This window comes from Sarcophilus harrisii, chromosome 2 (genome assembly GCF_902635505.1).
Source record: "Sarcophilus harrisii chromosome 2, mSarHar1.11, whole genome shotgun sequence".
In the NCBI taxonomy this organism is placed as follows: domain Eukaryota; kingdom Metazoa; phylum Chordata; class Mammalia; order Dasyuromorphia; family Dasyuridae; genus Sarcophilus; species Sarcophilus harrisii.
In genome coordinates, this window is record NC_045427.1 from 83,924,049 (window position 1) to 83,940,738 (window position 16,690).

The following is a 16,690-nucleotide window of genomic DNA, read 5'->3' on the forward strand; positions in this document are numbered from 1 at the left end:
GTGCTCCGATCGCCTTAGTTTATAGATGGAGAAGCGCACTCAGTTCTGAACGCCTTAAGCCTGGGGTGCGATGGAAAGAGCAGGAGTCTCGAGAATCTGGTGGGATGGATTCCTGTCCTTGACTCCGTCACTAACTAAAGAGCAATGTCATCTTGGGCTGATCGATTAACTTCGGGGCTTTTTTCTTCCTGGTTTCAATGCAACAACCCCTTTGAGGAGGAGTTGCCCCACGGAGGACCGGGCGACAAAGTTACTAGCTAGCTTTATCTCGCGATTCAAAGGTTAGACTTTTTCTTAAAGACCCCATCCCTCTGGCTCTCATCCCAGACCCAGTTATGATCATCCATCTATCGCACACTCTGGGGGAGGAGGGAGCTCTTTATTTGTAGGAAAGTTATAGAACAAAAACTACTAGCTTTCGAGTCTCAGCTAAAACATCCCCCACAAGACTCTCAGTCCCGCTAAATCCTACTGCCTTTCCTCCATGGGGTTTCATTGATGCTGCACACAGCTTGTTGGTGCACAGTTGTTCACTGGTTGGCTCCCCCACTACCGTTAAGGCAGTCTGTTCGTTCTCCCTGCTACACAGTAGGTACTTAATAAACGCTAGCGAATTGGCTGTTCGTACTCGATTTCTAACTTTTTAAACCCCCCACTACACAGCGAGTTCCTCGGGGGCTAAGGTCTATCTTTTCTCTTCCTTTGCATCGCCAGCCTTTGATGGAACACCCGGCACACAGTCGGTGCTTAATAAATGCTTGCTGACTGACTACTGAAACGTATGGTGCTGAATAAAGAGCTGGCATGGAAAAACAACCACAAAAGTCTCCTCTCCTAACTCAGGAGTTGCAGAGCAAAGGACCTGAGACGGTCACAGAAAGGTACTCAAACTCTCCACACTTCCCCAATTTCCCTCTCTCTTTCCCCCGCTCTCCTCCCGGCTGGGTATTCCGCTCTCTGGTTCTGATTGGCCGGCGATGATTTCATTGTCAAGGAACATCCGGGTCTCCTCTCCTCTCCCCACCCCCACCACCGTAGGTTATCCTGTCCTCCGCGCTTCCGACCCGTCCCGCGACCGCCCCACCCCGTAGGACGAAGCAAAACAACCGCCTTTCCCTTGATCTCTTCTCCGTCCCGTTCGCCTCCTCCCGACTCGCCTCCCACGCCCCAGAGGGGCGTCTTTGTCCTCCAATAAGGAACGAGGAAGACTTTCTTCACCAATCAGAATTCAACGCTTGCAATTCGGGGCGGTGTTGGGCCTCTGAAGCCCAAACCTGGGTGGTCTGTTGGTTCCTTCTTGGAGCTTCCTTGTACGCAGGGTTTAGAGGTCGGGAACAGCAGGGAAACCTCTTCATAGGGACGCACCGGAGGTAGATAGGGACTCTGCCTTTGATTGATAGGGGAGTCCTGCCAATCGCGTTTCCGAGATCTCCCCGCCTTTTGCGCTCCCATTTAAAAAAAAGCCGGTGTGACGGACTTGGAAATTGGCATAGTGATGGACAACTAGAGAAAGCCAATGACGTGAAGGTTCGAGCCACTATTTGGACCAATAGAAAAAGGGAATAGTTAGGGTCAGGCTCAGCAAGGAGGCCAAGCATATGGGCGGTGTTTGATTGACAGCTCCCTTGACTTATGATCAAGTAGGCCACCGACGCCAATGAAGAGAAGGTATTGCTGAGTCTGGTTAAGCATGAAGCAAATCGCTTTAAGAGGTTGGGTCTTATTTAGTGGGAGGTGTTTGATGGACATATATATTGTCCAATTGAGAAAGGCCGTTGATGCCCAATGGGAGATTTGGAACAGAGGCGAGGCTGTGGAGGCGGGGGAAACGAAATGCGGAGTCACAAGAGAGAGCCCAACTGGACAAAAGATCAATGACCGACAGGCCACTCAGCGAACGGGCTTCCGTGACAGGGCGCGTGGCTTTCTAATGGGCGGGGGTTAGGGGCGGGGCCCACGGAGGGGCGGAGAGGAACGCGGACTTGGGGAGGAGGGGGGCCATCATCGCAGAAGGAGCCGAGTTGCTGCTGCTACTGCTGCTGCTCAATGGCGGAGAAGCCGCCCGGGTTCTGACCGACTCGTCCCCCGTTGGCAGTTGCGGGGGAGTTTCCTGCCGGCGCGGCTGGAGTCTCTGTTTCCCAGGGGTCGGTGGTTGGAAGATGCCCCAGAGAGACGAGGCCGCGACGGAGGAGGCGGCGGCGGCGGCGGCGGCGGCGGCAGCAGCAGCGACGGCGCTGAGGTGGAGGGAAGGAGGCAGCGGCGGCGGCGGCGTGAAGGGCCCGACGGTGTAAACAGCCCTTGAGGCGGCGGCGGCCGAGGCCGAGGCCGGGGAGAGGAGGAAGCAGCGGCGGCGAGGGTCCGCGCCTCCGTTGGGATCCCGGGGTTAAGTGCGGTGGGGGTGGGGGGGAACTCTGCGCGGGGTCGGAGCGAGACCCGAGGGACCTCTCCGTCCTCCCGCCTAGGTAAGCGTCGCCCGTTGCCTTGGGCGAGGGGGGGAGAGAGGCTCCGGGGGGAGTGACGGCCGAGGTGCCCCTCCTCGGTGGCCCTTTTCGGGTGCTTAATCAACCCTTCCCTTCCCCCATCTCGCCGGGAGTCCGGGACGCCAGGCCCGACTCTTGGGTAGGCCTCTGCCCTGGCCCTTTCCTCGGCCTTGGCCCGGGGTTGAAAGCGATGGATGCGTTTCAGAGGTCAGCTCCTAGCGGCGGAGCAACCAACGTGGTTAAATAATCCGCTTCTTGCTCCTTGTTGCTCCTCGGTCTGGAAGCGGCTTCCTCTTTCTTTCCTGGGGGGGAGTGGGGTGGGGGTGGATGGGGTCCGCACCCCTGCCCTTTCCCTGGGCCTTAAACCGTCCCTTTGCTGTCTCCTTTGCACGCACCTCTCCCCCGACTCCTTCACCCCTTCCCCTTCTCTCCCCTTCGTGATTTCCTTCCCACTTCTCGGCAGACCTTTCTTTCTCATGTGGTCATTGCTCCCGACTATTACTTTAAGCCATATCCTTTATTTTCTTTAAATGGCTGCTTTTATGTTTTCTCTTTCATTCTTCTCTTCCCTTTTGTCGTCCAGATCTAATTATTTGTCTCTTGTGTCGCCATTCATCTAAGAAAAAAAAAGAAAGAAAGAAAATGAAAGCTTTAAGTGGAATCTCGTGTCTAAAAGACTGATTTTAGACCCAGTGTGGCTCTGGCTTCATCACCCAAAATATTGTCAGCGGCCCACCTTATTTGTAGCTTTTCTGTTATTGTCTCTCATTCTTCCAGTATTCACTAAGAGTTAAAGGAGATGCTATGGACACTTGGCTATGTAAAAGGGTTGGATGAGGACTAAACATAGTTGATTCTTAAGTCATGAAGTCACTCCTTTACATGTAGTTTTTAAAAAGTCCGGTCTTTGCTCTTGTGTGACAATACGTACTCTTGAAGCATCAACAACTTCTCATTGATTTAGAGCTTAGTGTCCTAAAATCGGCAGCCTCAGGAAAACTTTTACTTGGAGAAAAATGCACAATTTAGAAATTGTTTTAGAATGGCAATTATAGACTTCTTTATAATAAGCACCACGTGCTTAGATATCAAAATAAAGTTGGCAGGCTATCATCCTAAATTGGTTCTTTAGGAATTGAATCTTAGTGATACATATTTATTTTGAATTTTATTGTTAAACCAAAGTACCTTTTGTGTAGATTTGTAGAAGGATGAATAAATGTCACCTTATGTCCTAGGGAATAAAGAATTGTCACCCAAAGTAAATTTTAATAGACAGTGCCATTTCATTTATTTTTTTATGTTATACAATAGTCAAGTTTCTATAGTTGGCCCACTTTTAAATAGAACATTTCTAAATAATGAGGCAAGTTATTCTAGTTTTTTATATTTGCCTCACAGTAGTACAGGCTTCATTTTTTTTTTTTTTTTAATTATTGTAACAAGGACAGTAAAGTGTTCACAGTACAATTCTTCTAAATAGTATTTCGCAAACCTAGTGATCAGTGTTAGGAGTTTGTCTTTTAAAATATATGTATTTTTTAGTTGTAGGAATGTACAATTGTAAATGTAGGAAACTCCTAATAGTTCTGATTGGAATCTAGCCTGTAATTTATAGTTTGAGAGTTGCTCAAAGTGGCAGTTAGTATCACAGGCTAGATTTGAACCCTGATCTTTCTGATGGATTTAAGTGTGGATATGTGTTTGTATTTAGAGAGATTTATCTATAGTTATATTTATATCTTTTATTTCACATTGACACTAAATTTTCAGCTATTGATGGCTTTTTCCTTTAGGAATGTTTCAGGTTTTTTGTTTTTTTTTTTAACCCCTTGATTTAAGGACCTCCTTATTTTACAAATGAGAAAGTGTGGCTTAGAGATATTAAGTGATTTATTTGAGGTCACCTTTCTATTAGGTATAACATACATGGAAATTTAAATCTAGTTCCTCTAGCTGAAAATATATTGGTCTTTTCATTCTCTAATTTTTTTCCCCTTTCTCTTGTTTTTTTTCCCTTTTTTGTGGAGGTTTATTTTGCTATATCTTTATTCATATCACTGTTTCTGCAACAGCCATTTAGTATTGCAATACCAGTATGGTGCAATTTCAGTTTTTTTTTTCTTGCATGTTTGTTAAGATTTCCTCAATTCTTTGTGTGTCCTCTTAATTGTTTTTGTGGTGAACTCACTTAGCATTAGGTTAAAAATGATCAACAAATCACTCAACTTTTTCCTGTGTTGAATAATTAAAGTATTCATAATAATGAATGTTATACCATTTTAGGTTGTTGTAGAATAAAATACATATACTCAGTAATTATCATAATTTCCAATCCCTTGAGACTGATTTGAAGGGATAATGTGGTGGTTTATTTAAAATGGTCAAGATTTCCTAGAAGAGCAGGTTTATAACTTGACCAGGTCAGAGCCAACTATTCTTGTTGAAAAATTTAAATATTTACTATAATGGAAAAATTGAAGTTGCTTAACATCTTGAAAATGGGGTCTGTTGATCTTACCTGGAATATATAATACCTGGAAGCCTGAGATTTACCATATTCCTCAGTGCTGCTAGGGTTCTAATTAAGAACTGGTTGGATAATTAGATGAGCATAGTTGTCAAATAGTAGCATCTCTAAAAATGTTTTAAGTTAGCTTCTTATAAAATGGCATTGTTAAATATAAACATGTCTTTGGTAAATTACTTTTCTAACTGATAACTATGTTTAGCCTTTTCTCATATGAAGGCATTTATACTGAGTTTATTTAATGCATGGTTACAGATAAGGGATTACTACAATTTTAGTTGTCAGTAAGATAGAAGCCACGATTTATCCTTTGAGATGCTTAGTGTTCAAAAGTTAATTTTGTTAAGTCACCTAGCATAAATGTTAACCAAAGAATAAATTTATTAGCTTAATGTATGGTGATTAAAAATTTGAAATAAAGAATTAAAAATGTGTATTTTGTCCATGAAAAGAATTCGAATAATTGTTAGTACTAAGTATCACTTACAGGCACATACACTTTTTGATATTGTTGAACCCCCAATTTTAGTATAATAATAAGAGAAATTTGAGATACTTATTACAAATTTGTATAGCTTTTTTCCCCCCAGTATTTAAAAATAGTAGAATTGCAAACTTGTTGACTGAGGATTCCCCGGGAAGTGGTATTGTTAAACTTTTTTTCATTTATTTACATACTTGAAATATTTTCTTTATTGAAAATTTGTTTTAAAATCTGAAATCATGCTGGCCACTGTTAAGATCACTTATAGTTTTATAGGAAAATGTAATTTAAAAAAAAATTTTTAATATCAAATGAATTGGAATAAATAACTGGGCACATTTTATATAGAGAGTAATGACTAGATTGACTAGATGGAACAAGCTAATAATAGCCCTTAGAGCAGGGCTTTTTAAACTTTTTTCCACTCATATCTTTTTGCCTGAGAAATTTTTACAAAGCCCAGGTTATATAAGTATATAAAATAGGTATATAAATCAAACATTTGCTGATAAGAAACCATAATTTTATGACCCCCACATTTAGTTACATAACCCCATATGGGGTCTTGGCCCATAGTTTAAGCAGCTTTACCTTAGAGCCAGGTGGATAGCTCTTGAAGTTATTACTACCCTGGAAGTGTGAAGGCAGGGTAGGGTATGCTTTGCTTCCTGGTTGCTTCCTGTCTCTGTCCCTCCTGGGACAGGATTTCTTTATCCTTCTCTTTCTTCATCTTGAAAATTCGTGCTGGTTTGGATAATCTTGAAGGTCACTTCAATATTTTTTGACCTGAACTAATCCAAAAAAGATTGGGGGGGAGGGATAGCTGGAGAAAGAGTAGTCAATAATTCACTCTTATTTATAATGAATATTTCATTTATTATTTCATTTATTTCTCTTAAGTTGATACTTATGTCATAGAATTTATTGTTTAAAAATAAACATGGTTAGAGATTGTTGAGGTTAAATACTCTTCTGAATGGCATAATGGATTATCTATGGCAATTGATGTATAGTTTGAGTCCTTTTTTCCAAAGTTTATAATTTCATTTTAAACTTTCAATACTATTATTATTTTTATTGGAATAGGAAAAGCATTTCAGCATGTTGCTCTCCTTTCCTCTTGAAACTTCATTTGTAAGTACATGAGAATTATTTTGACTTGTTTTAGTGCTGTGATTAAATAAAAAAGCTTTTTGATAATTTTAAGATTTTAACCCATAAGCTTTATTATAATCAATAATTCTGTTTAGTATATATATATATAATATATATATATATATTTTCAAGCTATATTGAAAAGTAAATGACAGGGTTTTTTTTGTTTTGTTTTGTTTTGTTTTGTGTTTTGTTTTGTTTTGTTTTGTTTTGTTTTGTTTGCTGAGGCAATGGGGTTAAGTGACTTGCCCAGGGTAACAAAGTTAGGAATGTTAAATGTCTGAAATCATATTTGAACTCGGGTCCTCCTGACTTCAGGGCTGGTGCTCTATCCACTGCACCACCAAGCTGCCCCATGACAGGTTTTTATGTTAGTATTAATGTGATAACATTTGGAGAAGTTTCTAGCTTTTTAAAAAATAGTCAATGATTTATTCATTTTCAGTGCTTTATTTTCAAGCTTTTAAAAACCGTCTATTAAAATGTGTGTTTTAGTGCATTTTAACTTTTCTGTCCATCTCGTTGCTGTTTTTCATAAAATTTCCACGGAACAATCTTCATTAACACAGAAAGCTCCTGTAGAGTTCAATACAGCATTTAGGTCGTCCATTTCTAATTCTTCTCTTTTGCTATATGTGATGCTGCTACTTTTCTATTCCTGCTTGATCTTGGTGGTATCTTTAATGCTATTTCTTGTATATAAGTTATCATTAGTCATATCCTATAGACTACTTAAATTTACCAAATCAAGTGGAAAGAGCAGTAATTCTGGAATCAAAAGATTTGATTTCAGGCGTTACATCTAATTATTAAACCTATGTGACACTAGTCAACCCATTTTACCTCTGTGGGCCTCAGTTTTCTCATCTATAAAAAAAGGAATTAGGTTTCTTCCATCTCTAAATTTATGACCCTGTCTATAACTGTGTCAACCGAGTGCTCACTGGGGTCATCTGCAGTTTTGATCTTTTGAGATAGGGTACTTGAAGATTCACAGCCTATAACTTCACCAGGAGAATATTAGTGTTAAAAGATGGTCACCAACAAGTAGTTTGAAATTAATGAAAGCAGTGTTTGGACTGTTACTATGTTTCTGAAATCAGTTCCCTTTAAGTTAGTGGGTACTTACTTAGTCTCTGTTATGCCAGACTGTGTAAAAGAAGTGGTGGCAATACAAAGAAAGGCAGAAACAACATGTTTGGAACAACATGCAAGCAACTATACATACACACATAGGATTTTAAATTGGAAATAATCCTTCTGGGCCTTCTGAATTATTATTCCATCTTGAGTACACGAGGTATTATTAATATTGATGGATAGATCATGCTAAAGAAAGCACAGAAATATTCTCAAGAAAAATTTTCTTTGACTTTTAAAATATTCATTACTAACTTGTAGTGGTCATATCTAAAGTGTTAGAACTCTGCTTATCATTGAACACTTCTATAGCTTTTGCAACAAAAGCATTGTTAATTTTTGAAATAATAACTTCATAAATAGAATGCAAATGTGAGGACTTTTGTTAGATTTTGCAAGTCATGTTGAATTAATGTCTAAAGTATTAACTTAGCTTACATTAATACCTAATAAGATTTATTATCAGATACTGAAAATTGGTTCATTTGTTTTTAAAATGTTACCTCAAAGTTAAGTAGTTTGAATTGATTATGGAACCAAGGAGCTATGACTTTAAAAGTGATCTAGCAAAACATTCATTTTGATGTATATGTGTTAATAAGTTAGAAATTTTTCATTTCTAATTGGGAGATTTTATTATTTATAGTGGGAAGGGATGGGGAGGTTCTTTTTTTAAAAAAAATTTGGTCTTTAAATTAACTTTAAAACATGAAGGCTAGTGCTTTGAGGAAAAAGATTGATTAAAAATGATTGGTGGATGAAGACCTTTGTGAAAATTCTGAAATGGAACTTTAGAGGCCTCTGAACGGATTTAAATATTGATGATTCTGGGTTATATGTGTGATTTCAAATTAAATACAAAAGGAAGTATTTGGAAGTCCAAATTATTAATAACTATATTGGCTTCCTACCCTCTTTCTTTTTCCTCATTACAAATGATCTTTTTGACCTAGTTGTTGATTTGATTAAAACTCTAGGCACTAAGATTTAAAAGAAGAGGAGAAAAATTGCCTAAATTGGAATTGGCAACTGAAGTGGTAAGCATTGAGAAAGGAAGGCCTGTGCAGATGCAAAATCCCTAAGGGTTAGGGAGGGTGGTGAGTATATCTATTGGAAAGAGGTGATTTGCTCTACAGGTTTACTTGGTACCCACCACTAGATGGTACTTTGATCCTAGCTTGGTTGATCTATGTGTGACTTAGTTTCCCAGGTTCTGTGGGGATGTTTGTAGGATTATGTTTGATGGTAATATTCCTTATGTTTTCATATGCGAGCATGACTGAAAATATTGTGTAAACATTACATATAATATTTTTTGATTTCTGGTGATATTTGCTACTCTTTAATTGCTTCAGATTCTTTTATTGTTTGACATTCTATCTCTGCTTTGCCACATTAAGATTACTTTGTGTCACTTCTTTTTAATGTCTTTTGACTTTTTAAATTTCTTAGTTATCTCAGCTTTATCATACAATAGTTACTTAGGTATCTGGCTCTCTTAACTGTCTTCTTGAAACTTTCTTGGCAAAACAGTTGGCCACAAGTATTGCAAGTATTAAGTTGTTCATGAGATCTTCAGTTTTTAAGGTTTAAAGTCAGCTAGGTGGTATGGTGGTTTCAGGAAGACCTAAATTTAAATTTGGCCTTAGACATGACCCTACATTAGTCATTTCACTGTTATCTATCTCAGTTTTCTCATCTGTAAAATGAGAATAGTAGTGTCTAGCTCCATAGTATTTTGTGAAGATAAAATGAGATATTTTAAAGCATCTTGCAAATCGTAGTGTTCTCTAAATTCCAGCTAGCTAATGTTAACATATTTTAAATTTGGAGTGCCTTTCCAAAGTTGTACATGGAATAGCTAGAGGCCATTTCCCATTTTGTTTTCACTTGGGAATCACTGATCTACAAGATGAGAATCATATATTTAATATGGTAAACTTGATCAAAGTAGTGATTTGGGCATGCTTCTTTTACATATCAAGGCAGGCCAGCTTGGGCTATTAAAATAATTTTATAAGAATAATAATGTACAGTAGCTATATTAGTGAAATGGGAGACATGACTTATTTCCTTTAAAATGAGCAATTTAAAAAAAAATTCTTCATGGGAAAGGAAGAATCCTTAAGTTTATTTTATTGATTTTCATTGTTCATTTTGACATCATTTATCTAACATTTGTCTACATGTACCAGAACCTAAAATTTTAATACCTCTCCCCATTTTTATTTGATTTTTATAAATCTTACCATTTTAAACTTTATTCTTTTTGCATCTTGATTTTTGTTTTTATAAAACTATGGAGACATACACTAATATACAAATTCTGTTTCTTAAATATATGGTATGATAGTAGGATCATACTTTTATGATGTTTGGATTAATATGTTAAGTTTTTTTATTTTTTGCTGCCTTATGAAATTTTATGCTTTAGTCTAAAATATTGATGTAACTGAACACAACGTTTTTTGACTGAAGAATATTTGATTCACATGGAATTCTGTATTCTGAAAATGTTGGAGTTGGATTAGGGAAATAATTAGGAAAAAAGAATTATTCAGGTAGTCTTACACTAATTTTGGTGAATATTATTTCTTTAATTTATGAATTGAATCCTCTTTCAGGTAGCAGGCCTGAGTCAGTAGAAGTTATAATTTGTGTCACTATCTTTGGCCTACTGCCGTGCTTCCTTGTTTTTGTCTCCATGTCTATTTCATCATTTTTAGTTAAGCTAAGTGGGACTATGAAGGTGGATGGCAGCATTGTTTTCTTTTGATTATTGCTTTTATTTTCAAGACTGTTAAAGAGGAAGGAATGAAAAATATAGGAATCTGCAATTACTAATGGAGAAGATTGGAAATAGGTAGTTTAGAATCTTGAAGGAAGGGAAAGAATATAAAAATTGCAAAGACAATTTGAAATGAATTTTGTAAACGGCTAGATAGAAGGGATGGAGAGAATCTTGGTTTAAAAGTTTAGGGGCTGTTCAGTGCTTTCCTACTGTATTGGGAACTTTTTACAACTTGTTATACTATAGAAACATTTTTGGTTCTCAAAAGAAGAAAAAAAAAGTGACTTTATAAAGAGAGAATTTGTTTCTAAGCCTTGACAGGAGAATTAAGAAATGTGAAGTGCTTCTTGGTTGTTATATCTACCTTTATAGTTGTGTCAGAACAAATTTTGGAGGTAGATGAAAATATTTTATTTAGTAGCTTTTGCATCACATGTTCGTTATGTTTGTTTTGTTAGTGGCGATTTGAACTTTACAATAAAAATAAGCATACACATCAGTATTAGTTGCATTCATCAAAGAACTTATATACTGTTTAGAGCATATGTTCAATGATATAAAATTTTGAAGCATATTTTACTTGCAGGCATTTGAAATTATGCTCAACAAAGTTAAATAGAAAGACCTTGCACTTACGGTAAGTTATATTTTTACAAAAAGCTTTTTATGTTTTATAATTCAGTTCTACAAATGCTTGTTGGATAACTACTATGTGCAGTCAAAACAAAAATGAAAAACCTTTACTAGAGAAAATGTATGTGTGTAAGTGTGTGTATGTATGTTTTATACATATTAATTTGTGTGTCAGACTTATTCCTGGTACAGAGCATTCTCTCAAATCTGAAATATTGTCCCTTTTAACCTCTGCCTTACTGTCAAGGCACAATTCAGATGGGTCCCAGTATCAGGCTCTTTTTGATCCACTCAGTTCCAGGTCCAACACAACACATAGAACCAGACTATCAGAGAGAGAAGAGAGTTTGAAAACTTAATGAGATTGTCAGGTGAATTTTTCAAGATGAGAAAGAGAGAAATTGGGTATTTTTGCAGACAGTGGAGGAAGAGCCAGCACAAGATGAGAGAGGCTATGTTTGAGCCAATAAGTTCCTCCAGGTTGAAGTTTATTGAAGCTTTATTTGAGTTTATTGAAGTTAGCTTTGGCAAGATTGTTCACCTTTTCATCATAGAATGGGGGATGATGAGAGTTTTGAGTAGTAGAAAGGGGAAGAATTGATAGCCTATCCTAGCAAAGTGTTGGAAGTAGAGTGCTGGGCCTGAAGTCAGGAAGACTTGAGTTCAAATGTGCCTCAAATGCTTATTAGCTGTGCCTTTGGGAAAGTTCACTATTTGCCTTAGTTTCCTCATCTGCAAAATAGAGATAATAATGGCTTCTACCTCCCAGGCACTACATAAATAAGTGCTAGCTATTGTTATTATCAAAAAATAGATGACGTTCATTTTGCAGAAAGAAGATACTGCATATGAAGTTTGAGAAGAAATACTAAAGTTTGGAGATGCTTTTATGGAAAGTGAATAGGATCATTCAGGAAAGACTAAAATGACTAGTCTGAGTGTGAAGTGTTACTTGAGATTCGAACATAAATTTTCAGAGAAAGTGGTCAATATGGTTTTATGATATACTCACTTGTGTATGTGTATACACACACACACACACACAGAGATCAGAATTCTTCCTGTTTTATTTGACAAATGAAGTGAGGGGCAAAATTAACTTCTTCACAGTTGTGCAATTAAAGAAGTTTCCTAGAAATTTTGGTCGGGGATTTGGAGAACTTTAGTGACTTGATGAAATGAAATTTCTCAAGGTAATATCTAGTATATTGCCTCTTTAAAACTATATTTCTTTGTAGAAAGCTAAAGAACAAGTTGTTGGTCTTATTTTTAGAAAATTACTTCCTTGAGCTGCTGTCTCATGAGGAAGTAATAGCATCTTTCTTGCAGGAATCTCTGCTTTACAAATACGACCTCAAGCAGAGAATAGAAACAGATTACTTGTGCTGAATTTTCTGTTCTTTGCTGTTTTACCATTTGATTTCCTTACTGGGTTTAGAAATTAAATAATAGTTTCAACTTCAAGTCTTCCATATTGCCTCATGAGAATGCTCCAAACACAATCGGCACCCTCACTATCTTTTGCTTTTATCAGTCACTTAAAGTAATTGTTTTAGTTATACTTAGTTATATACTATATCCATTTAATGATTTTCTTTTTATATGCATATCAGAAGTTCCTATATACATATATGTGTGTATACACACATGTACACACATCTCTAAGCAAGTGTTAGCATTGAAAATAATTGCCTTGCTCAGAACAAGTTTTGGAGCCTTTTTAGCATTGAATGGTATTTTTTTTTAAGCAAGTACAAGAAGAAAAGCTTTGTTATTTATTCATGGCATTCTCCCTTTGGTTCCTTTTTTCTCCTCCTCTCCCATTTATTCCCGTTTCCTGCACCTTTCCTCTCCAAGGTATTCCCCAGCAGTATTTTATTGGTATTTGGTTCCAAGAGATCCTGAGGGTATGGTCTGAGGATACCATGTGACCAGACGAAGAGTCCAAGAAAGCTTTATACAGGGAACTTATCAGGAAGCAGAGGCTTATAAAATCATTTGTTTGCTATTGTCTTCTATACATGCCATAAGTAGGTGTGACTGGTTAGGCACCACAAATACCAGGGGTGAATTGATAGAGACCTACTCAGACTCGATTGTCTCTTAATATTATAATATTTATTGTCTGTAGTGTAATGCATCTATTAGATCTCAAATTTCTCCTTGGAGAAATGATCATTTCAGAACGTATTTTAAGTCGAAGTTTCTTTATCTATAGTTTCAGACTTCTTTGTTGATAATGAGATTTTTTTTTGTTCTCCAAACCTGTAGGTCTCTTTCCCCCTTTGCTTTTGACAGAGAGCACTTGCCAGTACTTGTGTCCCTAAGGTTTTCCATTTTCTTTCTCAAGTTTTCATAATCATTGTGATCAAATGACTCACTAGAAGCAGAATAGTTACCCAGTCTAACCAGTCTTGATAGAAATTGTTAAAATAGATGCATAACCTGGGAGATGGTGGGCCTCTATTATCATTTTAACATTTCCTTTAGCAAAGAGTCATCAGCTTCTGCCATTAATCTCTTTTCTGAAGCTTATTAAATGCACTCTTAGATGACATTGTACATGGTTTTACATTATCACCACGACCACTATGATCCCTTGGAGGATAAACATTTTGTTCCTTCTTAAAGATTTAGGCCATTTTAATTTTAGGAAGACTCCCACTTTTTTTTTTTTTTTTTTTTTTTTTAAAGCTTCAAGTGTTTTGTGATCTGTTCTTCCATTCAATCAAAGCATTAAATTGCTATATGCCAAGCTCTGTTCAGTCTCTGGGAATACAAGTATAAAGAATGAAACAAATTTCATTTGCATGTACACATATAAATATAATGTGAATAAATAAAAATAAATACATACAGTTTAGAGAAGCAGAGCACTAGAAATTAAAGGGACTCTTGGAGAGAATAATGTTGAAACTGTCTTCAAGGAAGAAAAGGCCTTAGGCAAAGGTAGGGATTGTGTATGCATTCCAGTCATGAGAACAGAAATATGGAAATGAGAGTTGGCAGTGTTTTTGTATGTAGATCTTTTAAAAGCTAAATTGAAGAGTTTGATTTTGGTCCTAGAGGTAGTAAAGCGTCAAAGTTGATTGAGTAGGGGAGTGACCTGGTTTAAGGAAGTTAATTTGATAGTAAGTAATGTATATTGTAAAAATTGGAAAGAAACTTGCAGGAAAGCCAATTAGGAGATTGTTAAAATGATGGTGATAAAGGCCTATGATAATTAACTTAAGATTCAATAGAAAAAAGAGTTGGATAACAGAAATGTGAAGGGAGAAACACTGGTTGGATATATAGGCTAAAAGAGAGTGAGGATTTGAGAAAGTTTCTCAGAAGATTGGAAGATGATAACTGACACAGAGTTGCAAAGATTTGGAAAGAGGAAGATTTGGGTAGCCATATTATAAAAGATTGATGAGTGATTGACAAGAGAAATGGAGGTGGGGGTAGTGGTAGCTTTTTCAAGGAGTTTGGCTGAGAGAGGATTCAGAGAGAAGTACTGAAGTTTTTAAAGATGGAGAAGACACAGGTACCTTTGAAGGTAAATAGGAAAGGATTGTAGATTGAAGGAGAAAAGGGATGATTGAGAATACCATCTGCTGGGAGAGTTGGATTGTAAATGGGCTAACCTTAACAAGGGCCCTTTCTTTGTCAGAGCCTGGGGAAGGGAGGAAGGAATGGAGGGTGATGTCAGACGATTTGAGATGAAGAAAATGGATGTTTTAAAGTTGTTTTGAGATGAAGAGAATAGAAGAAGAGGTCACATAGTTTTATTTTCTAATTAAAGGTCTTCCACTGAAAGAGAGGAATTGATTAGAGGAAAGTGTGGTAAGCTTGAAGAAGGAAGAAAATGTTTGAAATACCTTCTATGGAGAGTGAAATAAGGAGTTAGGAAGAAAAATAAATGACTGTCTTGCTTGCATTGAAAATCCATTCAGGAGACCCATATGAATTTATAACAAGGAAAAGTTGTGAGACTTTCTCCAGCTGTGTTTCATAACTTCAGTGGAAGAAACTGATGTTGAGAAGGATGCAGGGTTGAAGTTTGGCAAGAAATGAGCAAGGATAAGTTAAGGAGACAAGGGATCAGAAGACATAGAACAGTGTAGAATTAATTGACTGGCAACTATTCTACTAAAATGCTCTTAAAAATAATCCACACCTTTAGCAAAGTTGAAGGATACAAAATAAACCCACATAAGTCATCAGCATTCTTATATATCACTAACAAAATCCAACAGTTACAAAGATACAAAGGGAAATTCCATTTAAAATAACTACTGATAGTATAAAATATTTAGGAATCTTCCAAGGGAAAATCAGGAACTATATGAGCAAAACTATAAAACATTTAACACACAAATAAAGTCAGATCTAACAAATTGGAAAAATATTAAATGCTCTGGGATAGAGCGAGCAAATATAATGAAGATGACAATAATATCTAAACTCCTTTATTTATTTAGCGCTATACCAATCAGACTCCCAAAAAACTATTTTAATGACCTAGAAAAAATAACAACAAAGTTCATATGGAAAAACAAAAGAATTTCAAGGGAACTAATGAAAAAAAAATCAAATGAAAGTAGCCTAGCTGTACCAGATCTAAAATTATATTATAAAGTAGTGGTTACCAAAAACATTTGGTATTGGCTAAGGAATAGACTAGTTGATCAGTGGAACAGATTAGGTTTAAAGGACAAAACAGTCAATAACTTTAATAATCTAGTGTTTGACAAACTCAAAGACCCAGCTTTTGGGGTAAGAACTCACTGTTTGACAAAAACTGCTGGGAAAATTGGAAACTAGTATGGCAGAAATTAGGCATTGACCCACACTTAACACCATACACCAAGATAAGGTCAAAATGGGTTCATGACCTATGCATAAAGAATGAGATTATAAATAAATTAGAAGAACATAGGATAGTTTATCTGTCAGACCTGTGGAAGAAGGAATTTAGGACCAAAAAAGAATTGGAGATCATTATTGATCACAAAATAGAAAATTTTGATTATATCAATTTGAGAAGGTTTTGTACAAACAAAATTAATGCAGACGAGATTAGAAGGGAAGCAATAAATTGGGAAAACATTATTACAGTCAAAGGTTCTGATAAAGTCCTCATTTCCAAAATATATAGAGAACTGACCCAATAAGAAAGCCATTCTCCAATTGAGAATATCAAAGGATATGAACAAACGATTCTCAGACAAAGAAATTGAAACTATTTCTAGCCATATGAAAAGGTGCTCCAACTCATTATTAATTAGAGAAATGCAAAAAAAGATAACTGAGATACCACTACACACCTGTCAGATTGGCTAGAATGACAGGGAAAGATAATGCGGAATTTTGGAGGGGATGTGGGAAAACTGGGACACTGATACATTGTTGGTGGAATTGTGAATACATCCAGCCATCCTGGAGAATGATTTGGAACTATGCTCAAAAACTGCATACCCTTTGACCCTGCA

The 16,690-nt window shown here is 36.9% G+C and overlaps 1 protein-coding gene across 4 annotated transcripts in view; it reads left to right on the forward strand.

The window, feature by feature from the left end:
- The first annotated feature begins 1,086 nt into the window (after positions 1–1,086).
- The window catches only part of PPM1B (protein phosphatase, Mg2+/Mn2+ dependent 1B), a 78,132-nt gene continuing 62,528 nt past the window's right edge, over positions 1,087–16,690 (forward strand). The window contains exon 1 of one of the 4 annotated variants that reach the window (XM_031950419.1): positions 1,087–1,668. The gene's annotated coding sequence lies outside the window, so the exon portion shown is untranslated. Of the gene's footprint in view, positions 1,669–2,147; positions 2,463–10,105; positions 11,218–16,690 lie in introns of those variants that run through there. The other 3 variants (XM_031950418.1, XM_031950417.1, XM_012540239.3) reach the window with 3 other exon arrangements.